This window comes from Anas acuta, chromosome 5 (genome assembly GCF_963932015.1).
Source record: "Anas acuta chromosome 5, bAnaAcu1.1, whole genome shotgun sequence".
Taxonomy (NCBI): Eukaryota; Metazoa; Chordata; class Aves; order Anseriformes; family Anatidae; genus Anas; species Anas acuta.
The window spans coordinates 7,927,171-7,944,083 of NC_088983.1; the positions used below are offsets into that span (position 1 = coordinate 7,927,171).

The window sequence follows — 16,913 nt, forward strand, 5'->3', positions numbered from 1 at the left end:
AAAGGTATTCTTTGCCACCTTGGTCCTGCAGGGCAGTGCAGTCTGTGGTGCTTGCTAATAACTGGGATCTGTGAACAAGCCCCTGCAGTGCCTGGGGCAGAGATCTCATGGAGTTACACACTTGGCTTGTGGTGGGCCTGGGGCAGCCACAGGAAGACAGGAGAAGACCGAAGGGTGGAGCAGACACTCACGTAGGCAGCAGAGCTTCTGGATGCGAATGAGCTTTTTGTGCAGTGTCACCTACCTGCAAGGTCTGTGTCACTGCAGGGAGGAGGAAGCACCGGGCAGCTACCAGTGGTGATCGAAAGCAGCTGATGAGCTACTCAGACTGAGAGATGATGCTCAACATGATATGCTTGTCCCTTTCCAGGTTCCAGGTAGGCTCCTCAGAGTCTCCTTAAGGGGAATGGCCCCACTGGGGTACTTCCTGTCCATGAAATGGAGAGCAACAAGTGACTGGCTGCTCTTGCAAGCTCTTTTCCATGGACAAACGGCAGCTCAGTTACTTCTGTCTGCACCTGTAACATGCCATCAGGCTCACTCAGGGTAAAATCTGATGGCCCTGGTCTAGTTTGAAGACACTGGTAGTAAGGCAAGCCCTCAGCCATGGCTTTGGGCCTATGCTTCCTGTGGTAATCTAACAACATCCTTGAACTTTCCAGAAAGGATTGAGAAATACCTTGAAGTTCTGATCCTTTAGTCAGCAGAGCCCTTTCCAGGGCTGCCTTCACGGTGTTGAGTGTCTGCTGCTTCTGAAGCGATGTACGGCCAACACGGACAAGCCATGCTTGTTTCAGCATGTAAGCAAGACCTGGCAGCCTTTCACACATGACAGTGAGTCATCCTTCCAGCAGGAGAGACTGAGTCAGAAAGGGCACTTGACAAGCTTATTTATCAGTCTCCTGTTATTTGGCCCTGGAGAATTTTACTCTGGGAAACCCACCCTTGTTAATGAGAGGCAGAGCTCAGAAGTGTATCATACCGGCTTTTATTTCCATAGGCTTTGCATGCAGTTTCATATTAGGAAATCACAGCAGGTTGGCCATTTCCATGATTTTTTCCTTTTAAAGGGATTCTGAATATGCCAGCGATATCGGAATAACTTGCCCAAGCTAGGGTTACTATGAAGAGTACAAACTCGAATGCCTTGGAGTGACGAAAAGAGCCTGGGGGCTCTGTGCAACAGCACTTATTGAGTCCCCATTTACTTTCTTAGGCCTGATTTGATCAGAGCCTTAATTGAGTGCTGCTAGCATGGCCTAGTGTCTTGACTGGGTTTTGATTATGGCTCTGCCACTCATAGGCTCCATAGAGGGTGTGTCAGGCTTTCCAGTGTAAGTGTCTATTTTCAGAAGTTATATTGCTCTGTTGTAGAAATTCATGCCAAGCAGCAAGTTGGCAGGAAATGTCGCAACTTAGAGATGGAAAAATAGACAGAGAAAAAAAAAATCTGCCTGATGGTTAATTAAGGAAACTCTGCCTTTGTTGGTTTCAGGCTTTGGGCCTGAGACAGTGATGGCAGTGCAGCAAGGGGAGCCATCAGGCCGTAGGGTGACCATTACGTGCAGTTGGGTGTCCTGAGGTATGGAAAGAAGCAAAGTAGCTCAGGTCCATTCTATTTGCGTTGCAGAGGGGTTTGGAGCAGTAGCCTATGAAGACAGCACTCACACAGCAGCAGGGCTACGGGGCTCAGCAAGCTCTCTGTGAGCACGGCAGGGCCTGGAGCTCTTGTAGTTTCCTTGTCTGTGGACCCTCTGGTTCAGTCCTGTTTGTCTTGTCGTGTTAAGGACAGCACTTACTGTCCTTACAGTAAGGGAACAGGGAACAGGCAGTCTGAGCCTTCCCATTTTCCTGTGCAAGAAAGACATGCCAAAAGCAGCACTTTGTCAGCATATAACAGGTTCTGTCCATTTTTGCTTGGATTCACACAAACATTTTAGCAGTGTTATGCCCCAATGAAATCAGAAGACTAGCACTCATACACCTTTGGAAATGTGGCTTTTTGTTGCTGGGTGCTGCAGTGGTGAAAGATGCCAACATGCTTCCTGATCCTCTGCCTTGGGCAGGTGGGGAATATTTTTCAGCCTTCTTTTCCCTCTCAGCTAGACAAAACAGTCCATGAATCCTTGACAGAACCCTAAAGAGGCTTCTCATTGCTCCTGTTTGCTTATCTTCCCTGCCCTTTCAAGGCCAAACTGCACCTACCAACCAGGCAAGGAGAACCAATGGCAGCTCCTTGGTATGGACAGCTGATACCATCACCTCAGGTGCTCCTCGCCAGCATGAGCTTGTGATGCCTTCTTACCTCCAGGTGTGCTGGGGGAAAGAGAGCAGCAGTCAGACTGGAAATTGAACCAGGCAGCGATTTGCAGTAGGAAGAGAAGTTGTCAGTCTGGATTTTCTTTAGAAAGGCTTCCTAATGGTGGTGGTGGTATGTGTTCCTGCAATGGATAGGTCTAAAGCCTGCATCCTGTAGACAAACTGCACTGGAAGCACCATGTACCAGCTACAGTTCTTGTGGCTCAAACTACAGTATAAATGTTTGCAGTGAGATTTTTTACAGCTTGCAGCAAAAATAAAACAAACTGCAATTCACAGAATATGAAGATATTCTTACTCTAGCTCTTCTTCCATGTGAGAAAGGTTGAAAGAACAGGCTGTAAATATACTGTCATCTGTTGCAGCCTTTCTGTTTGGAAGAGATGTGATAATATGAATGCAGTCTATTCCCAGTGTGTTCTGTGTTATTTACAGAAGGATAAACACAGAGTCTATTTTCCCTCTATTTGAATGCAGTAGAAACAAGCACAAATGAATAGTTTCTGTACACACATTCCCAAGACTGCTGGCCTTGACAAGGTCTGACCTCAAGAGAGTCCCTCTCTACATTGCTCCTTACTTTTCCCTCTCCAGTACCAAACCAACCTAAGCACATCAGCCATTACCACGTCTGGGCAAACACAGCAGTTCCTGAGTTTTCCAAGTCCTGCTGTGGAAGCTAGATCTCTGGGAGAGGGCTTCCACTGATCAACTGTCCTTACTACATTATAAGAGGATGGTTATTCCTTCTGCTGAACCTGGAAGGGTGTGCATGATGTGTTCCTGACAGTAATGGGATGTGTGGGGATTGTGGATTAAAGACTTGCCCAAAGGCTGCTATTAACATTTTTCAGTGTAATAATCAAGAGACGGAGGAGGAACATCTAATTTAGGTGTTCACAGCAGGTCACCTTAAGACAGTGCCCAGATCTCTGTATTGATTGGATTGGGAGACAGAGTAGGGCAGGCCTGGATAGGCAGGGAATTGACCCACCCATTGCTCCTTTGTGCTTAGAAGCTATAAGAGCTCTCACACCTGAAGGGCTGTGATACGTGCTTTTAGGAAGGAGGCAGGTGAGATGTATGGGACTGTTGTGCTCTGCACAGACAGGAGCAGCTCAGATGCATGAAGTTCTGTTATGGACTGGTGTGATGGGCTGGTCAGAAGTTTATGGGACAGGATCAGAGCAAAGGCCAACGCAGGTAACTTTGTGGTAGGCATCTACTGCAGATCACAGAGTCAAGAAGACAAAACAGATGAAAGCTCTTTAGACATGTGGAAGAATGTCACAGTTTCAAGCCTTGTTTTTTATGGGAGATATCAACCAATGTGACATCTGCTGGGCAGGAAGCAGTAGCGCACAGGTAATTCAGGTTTCTGGAGCAGGTCAGGGACAATTTCCTGATATAAGTGCTGGACAGGCTGAGTAGAAAGGTGTTCTGATGGATTCACTACTCAAAAGCAAGGAAGAAATGGTAGGGGTTGTGATGGTCAGTGGTAGCCATGGAGAGACCAAGAGGTGGCAGAATTTAAGATCGTGTGAAAGGGGAGAGAGGTGAGTAGCAGAACAATGACCCTGAGATTCAGGAGACCAGACTGGCTTGTTCAGGGAACTGATAAGCAACATCCCTTGGCATACTGCTGTGAAGAGTAAAATGATATGGAGTGTTAGTCTGTCTTCAAAGGCTGCCTCCTCAAACCCCAGGTATGGCCCATACTGATTCACAGAATGTTAAGCAGGTAGCATGAGACCAGTGTGGGTGCACAGAACTACCAACTGAGAAAAAAAAACAAAACAACAAAACACACAGATATAATAATAATAATAATAATAAAACAGAAATAAAACGTGTAAGAGCTGGAAACAAAGACAGTCATTCAAGGAGCAGTATAGAACTACCCAGGTATGTAAGAACAGGATTAAGAAGGCCAAGGCCTGGCTATGGTTGAAAGCAGTACAAATACGAAGAGATTTCTACAGGCATGTTAGTAGTGAAAGGAAGACCAAGAAAATGTGGGTCCACTACTGAATGGGGCAGGTGATCTGGTGATGAAGGACACAGAAAAGTCTGAGGTTCTCAGTATTTTCTCTGTCTTTACTGGTGGAGTCTGCTCCCATTATCTACGTCTAGTGGCAGAGTTTGGAACAGAAAGATACTACCCACAGTGGAAGATGATCATGCTGGGGCAACATAGATAAACTGGACATATACAAATTCATGGGACTGGATGGGAGGCGGTTTAGATAGACAAAAGGAAGACAGTTCTTTATAGTGGGGGCTGTCAGGCACTGAAGCAAGCTGACCAGAAAGTGCATACAATTTCTAATCTTGGAAGAACTCAGAGCTTAGCTAGATGAGGCCTGCAGAAACCCACCCTTTCATTGAGCGGAAGATTGCAGCAGAGTCCAGCAGAAGCCATTTCCAACCTATTTTTTTCTATGATTCCAGTAGGTGTCTGGAATATAAACATAAACTGAAGAGTCTCTGGAGAAAAGTTTCACCCTTAAAATGTGCAGCACTGAACACAGCATGGCCTAAATGCCACCCAGCCCTGAATGGGCCCACAGCACATGGACATACAGAGCAAAGGGCAGTAATGGTGGTACAGGGACTGCAGCTGATAGGAAGACCTCTTGCTGTGAGGATTTGTAGGGCTTACACAGCACTCTCTGCTGCTCCATTCTAGCCTCTCACCCTTTAGGTGTGCTCCAGGACTTCTGTCCTAAACCTCCCAGTGCTCAAGGTATTGGTGTCACACACTCTGAAGTCTTTGTGAGTCCCTAACAGATCTCTCTCCAAGAGCCTTGGGTAGGCCGAGACCTCTCTGAAGTGGTGCTGACATGAGTTTGAGCAACTGCGGCAGCTGAGAGCTGATGTGTTCTTGTTTCACCGAGCTGGCAGCGGTTACAATAGCAGTACAGAGTGCAGTGTAGGACTTGCCAGGGTGTTAGTCACCAGCAGACAAGCTATCTGAGATCCCTGGGCAAACACTCAGTTGCTAGGGCAGGCTGGCACCTGTGCCACTGCATCTTCACAGCTCTCGGTACTTAACCCGGCAGCTATGGTCAGACATCCAGCACACAGACCCCAAGAAGGGTCTGGTTTTCTTGCTAGGCTTTTACCTTGTCCCTGAGGAGCTTCTGACCCTTCAGAACATACTTCAGATGTTGTTGCACAGCTGCTGGTTCAGCAGGTTCACACCCACAGGAAGGCTACCATAAGTGTTTCAGGTTTAATGTAGGTTAATTTAGCTTTAATCAGTGTTTTGGACATGTTGCCATTCTTTATTTCAACACTATTTCAGAAGGGCTGCCTTTTAGGCTATTTAATTCTCTGTAGACTTCTGTTTGGAAGCATGAGCAGTTTTTCCAGGCCTGTAGCAGGAGACTGTATCTCTACAAGTGAGACACTCCATCCCCTGCTGCCTGACCAAGCGGAGCCATGGATGTCCTCGAGCAAAACTCAGAGAGTTCCTGAAGCCTCTCTGAGGATGATGAAAGCCTGGGGAGTAAAGCCCCAAAAACAACTGAACCTAACTTTGTAGTAAGGATTGCACTTTAAACAGGAGTAAGTTGCATGTGCCTACTAGTAATTAAATGGACATTTTATATCATTTCTTTGAACAGTCCTTCTTCTTGAAGTTGAGTCTGAATTATTGGCTGATGAAAGTCCAAATGGCAGTCCCGTATACGATCTTTTGGCAGAAGCTGTGTGAATGTGGAAATGGGAAAAACCTTGCTGAGAGCATGTCTGCATGAAAGTGATAGGCTTTGGTGCAATTCTAAGGGTTCATTTCCACATGGGGCCTGATTCCTGTGCTAATTTGCACTTGACATGACTACAGACATATTCCTTTTTAGTCTTAAAACCTTCTCTCCCCAGTCAGAAACACCTGCCTGTTGTGACTCGGGTGCCACTCCAGAGGGGACATTCTCTTCAAGGAAGGGACAACTGATGTACAACAGCAAGCAGAAGGTTGGGAGCAAAGCAGAGAAGCCAGTCAAAAACCCATGGATCAAGGTTCAATATGAAGACTCATTTATTGCCTAAATGATTGTACTTGTAATACAGTAAGCATTACAGGCTAAGAATTGTCTCTGGATATTTTTTTAGCAAAGATTACTGAAAGATTCCTATCAGAGTAAATAACACTGTACCCAGTAGAGCTGAGTTATTACGTGAGAATGAACATCTAGACTTGGTGTGAATTTTGGATTTCTCCATAATGCTCTAATTTAAAACAGAGGGGAAAAAAAGAGAAAGAAAAAAAAATCAGGAAGCAGTGGAACAGTAACTTCATTGTGACCATTATTAATACAAAACCATGGCTGTACCTTTGAAATGAGTTCTAGATGTAAGTCTGTGTTGTCAGTTACACTGAAGATTAGAAACATGTCTACATATTGTATTTTGTCAGAATATTCTTCCATGGTTTCACATTCTCACCCAAGGTACCACGCAAACCAAGCCTGTCCCTGACGGATTAATATCAATGGAGTCACATGTCAGGATTGTGACTCTTTCAGTACTCATTAGTCCAGGATTAAATTGGTATTGAATTGGCCTGGTCTGCAGAACTAACCCCTGGCTCTCGTTCAGTGCACACACTGCAACAAAACACAAGCATTTAGGACCTGTCACATCCTTCTCTCCCCTCGCTTTCTCAAGCACCACGGACTTGTTAACCCAAACAGCTGAGGCACATTCAGACCAAATACGCATCTCACCTTAGGCCAAATATTTCTGCTTTGCTTCTGCTTTGCTGAGATCACACTTTTGTATGTTTTAGTTCATTTGCACCAAATGTAAACCTCATTTGGAGGCATGGAACAAGCACCTGGGGTGGCTGGAACTCCCAGAAGAGGACCTGGGAGTGGGAGATGCTGGTGAGACCCCATGGCTTTTGAAGTCATGCATGCTTTCTGCCTTTTGGAGAAAGACAAGGACCCCGGCTGGTGACAGCAGGTACTCGCCAGAGGTGCTTTCAGTGCACACCATGGGGTTATTTCGGTCTCACAAAATCCACTACCTATGCTATTTATCCTTGAGAGTCTTTTACTAGCAGTGTGTCTATTTATATTCACACAACTATAGCACCCTCCGTAACGCCAGTAATTCTCAATGCAATGGTATTTGTCACGGTGAGCAAAAAGCAGAAGCTGTCCCCCCTCAGTGGCAGGCTGTCCGGTGATGTTGGCAGTGTGTCACACAACTCAGTGACTCGTGGCTTGTTCCTACCTGGAAAAGAAACAGAAAGAGGTGGACAGAATCATAGGGCAAGCGGCAGAGGCATTCCCATAAAGGCTTAGTGGTTTTGCCAGGACAATTAAATTTGCTTTACAAGGAATCTGGTAGGTTTAGAGGAAACTTGGAAATCTGTGAATGCCAAGAGCTTCTCATCCCTACAAGGTAAAGCTGTTAGCATTCTGCTTTGTGTCGTTACTTCCTGAGGTACCCCATCCGTAGCAAATTGTTCATCTCCCTCAATTCACTCTTCAGTGACAGCATTTTAGTTTGATAAAAGGGGAAATAATTGCACCCAACAAGCTGTCATTTTACTCTGTTCATGGAAGAGATGATAGAGGGAGGGAGCAGATTCAACATTAGTTCATTAGTTAACAGTTACATCAAAGAAATTAGCTGGTCTTCTGGCTGACGTCTGAAAAAAAAGTAAGATTAATTTGTTTGATCAGAGCACTTTAAAAAATGTAAAATCCTATTTGATAATATTATGCAATAACCAAGGCACACAGAGCATCTGGACCTTCATGCTCTGCTGGTAAGTGTGTCTGCCTGTTCAGAGGCACACAAATTTCCTGGCACTGGCATGAGCTTTTTGAGGATTAAGCCTTGGTTCCCCCAGCTGACATTCTCCGTAAAGGTCAGTTAGCCTTTCCCGTGTCCCCGGTCAAACTCACTGACACTGAGCCCCTTTCCTTTGCTAAAGATGATCCAAGCCTTGGAATATGCTCTTGACTAATGAGCTATTTTGGTTTCTGAACCAGCTGTTTCACTGGAGCAAGTCAATGTAGCTCTGATGTGAATTAAAAGGAGCCAACTTTGGCTTTGATGCCCTTAGCTGCTTCGCCAGTGTATCTGTTTCAGCAAAGCCTCCTAGCAGACACACAGCTCATATTCACCAGAGTGCTTCGAGGAGTAGGTCCCATTCTGGTTCCCTGTAAGAAAGGATGTAGAACAGCAGAGGCTGCTTGGCTGAGGTATCTCATCAATATCTCCTTCATGTGAGGTCTCCCAAATACTTTCCTTCTCTCCCTGCCTTTTGTGCCAGCCTCAGTGTCATGCTGTCCCCTGAGACCTTGCTTGGTAAATCCTGTGTCCTCCTCCCAGGCAGATCTTTCCTCCCTGCCATGCTAATGCTCCTGACAGCTCTGCAGCAGTCTCTGTCCCACCAGCTCACCACCATGACATCTGCATGGATGAGGCCTCTACTTCAGTCCCCAGGCTGGTCAAACCCGTGTTCTGCTTGTGTCTTGGATCAGGTCACATTCATCTTTGATTCTTCCACTTTATCCTTGCTCTCCTTTGTGGTCAAAGAAATCTCTTTCTTGGTGTATGTCTCTATGTAATAATCTAGGAGAGCCAAACGAATTATAAGGGGTTTTGAGTATCCATATCTCCCTTTTATAGCTAAATAACTTGGGCCCAGCAATATCTGGTGTGTAGCCCAAGGCCATAAAGAAAGTCTGCGTCAGAACCTGCAATTATATCCAGTTTTCTGACTCTCATACCCTTCTCTTAGGCATTAGAGTACCTATAATGGCTCTCTTCTACACTGCTCCTTGCACATACAAATGAACGTTTTCTTATTCTATATTTAATGATTTCTTATCATGAACTCTTTATTGTTGTACTCAGGTGCAGTCTGACAAAAACATGCTTTCTCTTTACTAAAGCAATGAAGACATATACTTCTGCTGACGTTTGGCTTCTTCAGCTCATGGATCAGCAAAGTTAATTGCTGAATTGTCCTTAATTCCCAAAACCAGTGCTGAGACAAGTCCATTCACATAGCGTTTATCTACTGATGCATTGGAATTGTGAGCATAAAATCCAGACTTCTTACATCAGTTCAAACATACCAGACATTCTCCAGTTAAGTTTTGGGAAAAAGCTGTCATGTTGCTTATGGAGCAACAGTGAATTTTATACATATGACTTACACTCTGGTTTTAGCGTAGGAATATCTGAAGCATGTATCAGTGAGTCATTTGTTAAAGTATTGAATCCTGAAGCAAGGGAATCATTTTGCTGATTGTGTTTCTGTGCTTTCTAGTATGTGTCATGGAAAACATTGGCTATCATGCCAGACTTTGCCTCAGAGGAAGGTCATATTCCTTTAGCACCTCTTGATTAACACAATACTTGAAACTCCCTTCCCTACTTTTAATTAGTAAGCATGATTGAAACCTCTGTGGGTATTTCTAATAGCTGCAGGAATGCTGAGATCGGGGATATTTACCTGTTCTGGCCTGCTGGGGTGGAAGAACCCAGAAGAAGTCATTTGTTTACATTAAATTTCCAGTACTGGTGAAATTTGCCCAAGAAGACTCCGCAGCTGTAGGGTGCTATATCTGCTAACGTGCTGAGAAGTGTTGTAATGATCTTCCAGATCTTCAGAACTGGCTAATTTTTGTCACTTGAATCTTTCAGGCACCTCCTGTAGTACAGAAATAATGCAAAGCCTCATGCACCCTGGAGGAAATGTCGGCTAAGTGGGATTATGCGACAGTGAAGGGCCAAAATAGTAGAGCTGTGAGTGGTGGGAGCTCTGATGAGCCATGGTCCTATGGCAAACAACAGGCTGAAAGTATACATGAGCTACTCAGTGGAATTGTGTGGAGATGTCACCTCCCGAGCCTGGCTTTCTCTCTGAGATGTGGCAGGGCAGAGGTAGTCTGGTGCAGGAGGGCAGTCAGGCAGAAGGAAAGCAACCATGGAGCAGTACCATGGGTATGTCTGCTATGAGCCTGTCTGCAGAAGAGCTTGGCTGAGAAGATCTCGCACTCAAATCATGAGATGTGATGGATGGAACTGGGCAGATGAAGAATGAAAGAGCCATTGGGTGAGCTGGACCATGGCATCCCAGCCACCTCCTTTTGCTCGGCCTGAGGATGCTGCAGGGAGCAAGCAGTGCCCCATCATGTCAATAAAGGAAAGCAAGAGCTCTGTTGGTGTAGCAACTGTACAACTGAAGGCAGTTACATCAGCTCTGTCCCAACTACCTAGCAAGTCGTAGCAGAAACTCAGGATTTCAGCAATGCTGTTCAAGGTTCACAGGCTTTTCTAGAGGATTGTCAACACTGTCCAGTGCTGTTTGCTTTACAACTGAGTAAAAAATGGTGTGGAGGATACTACATTGCTAGGGTAGGATTTTATTTAATCTGTGTTGTGATTTCACACTCAAGCTCTTTGTGTGACTATTGGGCAATTTCCCCCATTATTCCTATAAGTTAATTGCGGGAATTTCTCTTTGAACAAACAAACAGACAAAAACAAAGCAGCACAACAACCATTTGGTTTTGTTATTCAAATGAAAAATTATATCGGCATGCATGCATTTATTGAATTAGAACATTTATTAGTTGCTCATTTATTCCTTTAACTCTGACAGGAAATTTTCTCTTTCTGATCTTTCCCAGCATGGTTCTGTCTGGGAAAGCTGATAATATCTCACTTTTTAGGTGCTATTTCTCATCGTGCTTTTGGCAGACACGATGGTTGCAAATGAAAGGTGACCACGGAGGGAGTGGCTAAGAGGTCATTGCTGTATGGGCTGATAATTATTAGTCACAATATATATTGGGAAAGGCTCTTCGTACTTCATAATTTTATATGTCACAAAAATAGTTTGTTTTTGCTCTGAGCCTGATAAATTGCTGTTTCAGCTGGATAATTGTTGCAGCTTGTTTGATTACAAAATCTTTGGTCATCTGAATAGTATTTCTGTAGCACGGGTGAGAAGTCATGGTAGTAGCTCCAAAGCTTTATTAGGAAGAAAGTTCTACTGTTGCTGTTTAGCGTGGGATAGGCTATGAAGAAGAAGACAGGATATGTTAGAAATACCAACACTATTACTGATTTTTTTTTTTTTTGGACATTCTTTCTACTCATATCATAAAGAAAGCTCCTTTCATTAGGGGCTCTCTCTATATAAATTATCATGGGTGAAAAATGTATGGGAATGTCTTTCTTCTAATTTTCCCTTCCAAAGAAAATCATATATTAATTAAGCTTAACATTTTCTAAAATGCCGCATGCATATGGGTGTGGGATTGAGCATGCAAAGGGCACTCCGAAATGCTTCTCATGCTGCTATTAATAAAGAAACCTTACTGACAACATGCATTGACAACATTGTTGTCTACTGTACTCGTTTAAAAAATAATAGTTTTGTGAATTTCTCAGCAATATGGTACAAACATAACTCATGCAAAGAACAGTGGTTCAAAAAGGGACTGAAAACCTCATTGTTTAGTGGAATACATAATCTGCTGACAGCTCTGTTCAATTTGGGCTTCAGACTGTAAACTCCTAGCTCAGGTTTTTTATAATCTTGGTGTGAGCTGACTGATTGAAGAACGGACAATGGAAGGGCAAGCCAAGGGCTCCAGATCTTACTGGCATATTGTTATATCACGTTCTCAATTTCAATTTGCTGTACAAAATGCATGTTTATCCCATGAACTTGGGAAGAAGAGCTCAGAATTGAGGTTTTAATGGTGACAGTTGCTAGTGTGAATTGGCAGCACCTGGAAACTAGGAGATGTGCTAAGAGATGTGAAGAGATGTGGGCTAAGAGATGTGAACCATTGATTCCTCCCAGGGTGGTGCTAGTTCCCAGAACTGCCCCTCAGGCAGACTCTGTGCCATAGCTGCCAATGCCCTTCTAAGAGGATGTGCTGAAAAATGCAGAACCAAGAGATCATCCTTTACCCTTTGAATAAAGCAGAGATTGACACTGCCATGGTTATGGTGTTCCCCCTCTGTACTACTGACTTTGACAGTTTTCTGAAGAAATGGCAAGATATACTGCTTTGGGAACCATCCTGTCCTGATTCTGGAGGTGCAAAAAGTATTTCCTGCCTTTGGGTGAGAGCAGAGGAGAAAAGGTATAGCTAGCACTGTACTAGAATTTTTCTCAGAAACTATTTTTTTTTTTGATCAAAAAAAAATTGATGCACTGTGATAAAAACTGAAGTTAAATGTCTCATTTTGAAAATTGTGGCAGGTTTGTTTTTTTTTATATATATACTCTCTTTTGAAAGTTTCACATTTTAAAAAAATGTATATATATTTTTAACATAGGCTAACTCAAATTATTGGCAAGACATAGTTTGATTTACTCCAAACATGTTTTATGGTGCCCTTTGAAAAATGTTAGGTCATCTAATTTATTCATCTAATTCAAACTGGGAAATCTGCCAAATTCTTGAAAATTCTCCAGGGACAGGAAAGGATTATACTGTGGCTTCTCTAAGCTCTAGCGTTGTCTTTATTTAGCCCACTCATAGCTTTAGACATTGGGCAACAACTACAAGTACTGACGGATGGTTTCTTTAGCCCTGGGTTAGCTCTGGCCTATTTGAGGGACTGGTAATCTCTCCTCAGAAAAGCAAGTAGTGACACACAGCTCACTGAAAGCAGAATTCTTTGGGTTGTAAAAGACATCCAGCAGGAGAGAGCTGCCCTCACCCATAGGTCAACAAATACTTATCCAAGCTGCTTGCTATTTTATACCTTTTCCTGATTCTAGTGGCCTGTTTGAAGGAGGATGCCGTTCCTTGCCCTGTTCCCTTTCCCTCAGAGGCAGAGGCTTATGTGCGGCAGCAGCAATGCTCTCTATTCTCTCTGCAAGTTTCTCTGTGAAGGGGTTCCCTAATGGCCAGAGGAGTTGTGACATTACCCTACATACATGTACTCCTTCAAATCTATGTTGAAACACACATTTCATGGTCTTAAAGGACAGTTGACTGGCATATTCTGCTTTTCTGCTAGCACAGCCATTTAGACTATGGCAGACTTCTGCCTATGAAATGCCAACACAGAGAGTGTGGATTATTAATACCACCTGGTGACCTCAGGATTTTTAACATCCAGCTCTAATGTAGCTAGCTAACCCCTGTTCAAGAGGTTGTTTCTTCTTACAATCCTACATGTGACTTGTTAGGTATCATTTCTAAATCATGGAATCATTTTGGTTGGATAAGATCTCTAAAATCATCAAGTCCAACCATTAATGATCAACACTATCTTAGGCACTTCACAGGCATAGTTTATAGCTTATTTTTTTAACTGCATTGCATTTACTTCAACGCTAAGCAGATAGTCCACTACTGTGTAGCTGCTTTTCCAAATCTATTCGGAAATTATCAATAAGACATGTGGCTTGCGCCTGCATTTGAATGTGTAAAACCATCTGGTGTAATATACCTGTTTGGTTTTGTTTGTTTGTTTTTTTCCTTTTAAGTGAATATTAACATTGAGCGAAAGCCTCACTTTCAGTCTATATAGAAAATGTATTTGCACCAAAATAGCCCCTCATGAAGTATGCACACAGCAATGGCACTTACATGTATAACCAGGCATTTCCTCATTTTGGTTTGATTTCTAGGTATGCAGGCAGTTGCTTAAATAGAGAATTAGCTGACTGGAAGTGTTCTCTGATGGTGAGTGAGGATTTCATGAACATTTGAACAAACCAGATGCAGAATACCACAGCTGCAGATAAGCAGAGTTGTATTTTTCACAGGAATATTATTCTGCACTTGCAACTTGAGGTGATGGAGGCCTTCAGTTATTCAGTGCAGAATATAATCAATGCTATCAACAGCAATGCTATGTCAACAGCATCCTGGCTTGTATCAGAAACAGCATGGTCAGCATGACTAGGGAAGTGATTGTCCCTCTGTACGTAGCTCTGGTGAGGCTGCACTTCGAACACTATGTTCAGTTTTGGGCTCTTCACTACAAGAAGGCATCAAGGCCCTGGAGTGTGTCCAAAGAACGGCAACGAAGCTGGTGAAGGGCCCAGAGAACTAGTCTTATTAGGAGTGGCTGAAGGAGCTGGGGTTGTTTAGCCTACAGAAAAGAAGACTCAGGGGAGACCTCTTTGTACTTTACAATTATCTTAAAGGAAGTTCTTGCGAGGTGGGGATTGGGCTCTTCTCCCAGGGACGAAGTGATGAGGGGAAATGGCCTTAAGTTGTGCCAAGGGAGGTTTACATTGAATATTAGGAGAAATTTCTTTACTGAAAGAGTTGTGAAGCATTGGAACAGGCTGCCCAGGGAAGTGGTTGCATCACCATCCCTGGAGGTCTTCAAGAAATGTGTAGATGTAGAACTTAGTGGCATGGTTTAGTGGCGGATTTGTCAGTGCTAGGTTAAAGGTTGGACTAGATGATCTTGGAGGCCTCATCCAACCTGAACAATTCTGTGATTCTGTGCTTCCTTAAAAAGGGTTTCCTCTTAAGTGACTGCCTTGAACAGATTTTATTTTTTTTCCAGACTGCTGCTGATCAGCATTGCAATTTTCTGGAGGAAGAGTTGCTCTTGTGAAGTGATCCTGACTGAGAGAAGCTGTAAAACAGGAGTATAAAATCCTGAATGGCATGAAGAAGGTAAGAAGGGAGCAATTATTCGTCACTCATTATAGCCCAAGAACTAAACATTATCAACTGAAATGTTTAGTCCGTTTTAAACTTTTTTCACTTGCTAATCAACTAAGCTGTGATAAACCCTAAACCACCGGATGTTGTGGATGTTGAATGCATACACAGTTCAAAAACTGATTAAACAAGCAGATAAAAAGTCTCCTGCTGTGTATTAACCTTCAGCTGATGAAGTTCTGAAGCTGCAGATTGCTGGAAACTGTGAGGACATACCTGTTTGTTCCTTGCTTTATTTACATCCTTCCTAAAAGCACTCAGTTATTAGATGTAAGTTATTAGTTGTACATCTTCAAGTAGTGTGTGTGCAGGGGGGATTTTAGGAATAGAACAGCTAGACAGCAGTATTGCACACAGCTTCCTACAATTAGCTGATGAGAGGCTTCCCAAACTGGTGGTTGCTTTGGGACCTTTGTACTCAGTAACTTTCCATCTGCTGATTTCTCAGTGGATTTTCTAAGATGCAGAATTTGAGGTTTCTCCTCACATACTAAGAATTGTGCAAGGTGCAGATCCTGGAACAGCAGCTGTGAGAGCCGTTTGGTCTCTCTGCCGCTTACCTAGGAATCAAGGCTCAGTTGCAAAGTGCTGTCTCCGAACAGCAAAGACGTGATTGCACAGAGATAAGTTCGAGTGTTTGCTAATCTGCTTTGCCACCTGATTTAACAGATGCCAAGAACTTTACTTCTCAGAATGTTTTTCCCAAAGCTTTTTTAATTTACCCTTTATTGATAAACGTCAAGAAAACAATGTCAGGAAATAATTAGAAAAGACGCAGGAAAAAAAAAAAAAAGGAAAACAGATGGAAAATGAGTCTAACCCGGGGAGCATTGCAGCTCCTCGACCATTTCATTTTCCTTGGGTGCCCCCTTGTGTCCATCACTAGTATAGACAAATGTATTTGGCCTGGCACAGAGAGAAAAAGAAGCATCCAGCTGCTATCACTATCCTTATAAGGTTAATCCATTTCGAAATCCTTTGTTCCCCCTCTATCTAGTTTGGAGCTGACTTCAGCTCCAAAGAATCTGTGTGCAAATTTGCAGGTTGAATGCATCATTTATTTTGGCTTATTTTGGACAGTCCAGAACCAAAGAAGGTTTCCTCTGTGTTTTGCCCCCACCCCTGTTGTGGGCACATCCCAAACTTATCGTGAGAGTTCAGACAGACTCTTAGGCCAGATTTTAAGATGCATGATCACAGCTGAAATCCCAGACTGCTGTGGATACTCACATGCTCACAGCAGCCGATCAAGTCAAGGGATTAACCTCTGTGCCTCGAACTTTAACCAAAAATATTTCCCACGCATGTGGGTGAGTTGGGAGGCTCAGTACACAGAAGGCTCAGCTATGATGACAAGGCACAGAGTCCATGAGTTTTCTCTCATATGGTATGTAAGAATCTGCTTCAAATTAGTTTATTTATAGAAGAAGACTCGTTCCTTGTGAAAGTGCAGTGAGTGATGTGTCATCACCTTGCTCTAGCATAGTCCCTGCTGTGCTGTTCAGCATTAGCAGAGTGGGATTCCCTTGCACTCCCGCCTGTTTTTGTACAGCCCATTTGCATTCTTCCTACTGTTGCATGAGCAGTAGGAAAAAAAATATACATATTTATTCTATTTTTCAAGCAAGTGAGAATAGTTCCTTTCTTTAAAACCCAAAAAGGGTGGGAGAGCTTGGGGTTATATTCAGGGTTCCTGCAGACACAGCAGGAAGGAAATCGGTCAGTCTGGGCTAACAGACATCCTGATCACCATTTTTTATTACATTTAGAGTGAAAATAAGAGGTATGAAATATGAGGGTAGGTAAAATGGAAAGCAGGTTCTTTTCTCCTCTTGACCGAAAGGGGAAAATAGTGCAGATACTGGGGTTCTGTCAACACAAATTTTTAATCTGTCAGTTCTAACT

General features: G+C 43.4%; 1 protein-coding gene across 1 annotated transcript in view; it reads left to right on the plus strand.

The window, feature by feature from the left end:
* Positions 1-12,182: 12,182 nt before the first annotated feature.
* BRF1 (BRF1 RNA polymerase III transcription initiation factor subunit) overlaps positions 12,183-16,913 on the plus strand; it is a 175,451-nt gene continuing 170,720 nt past the window's right edge. Inside the window, exons 1-2 of the mRNA XM_068682552.1 lie at positions 12,183-12,452; positions 14,848-14,960. The gene's annotated coding sequence lies outside the window, so the exon portion shown is untranslated. The remainder of the gene's footprint in view (positions 12,453-14,847; positions 14,961-16,913) is intronic.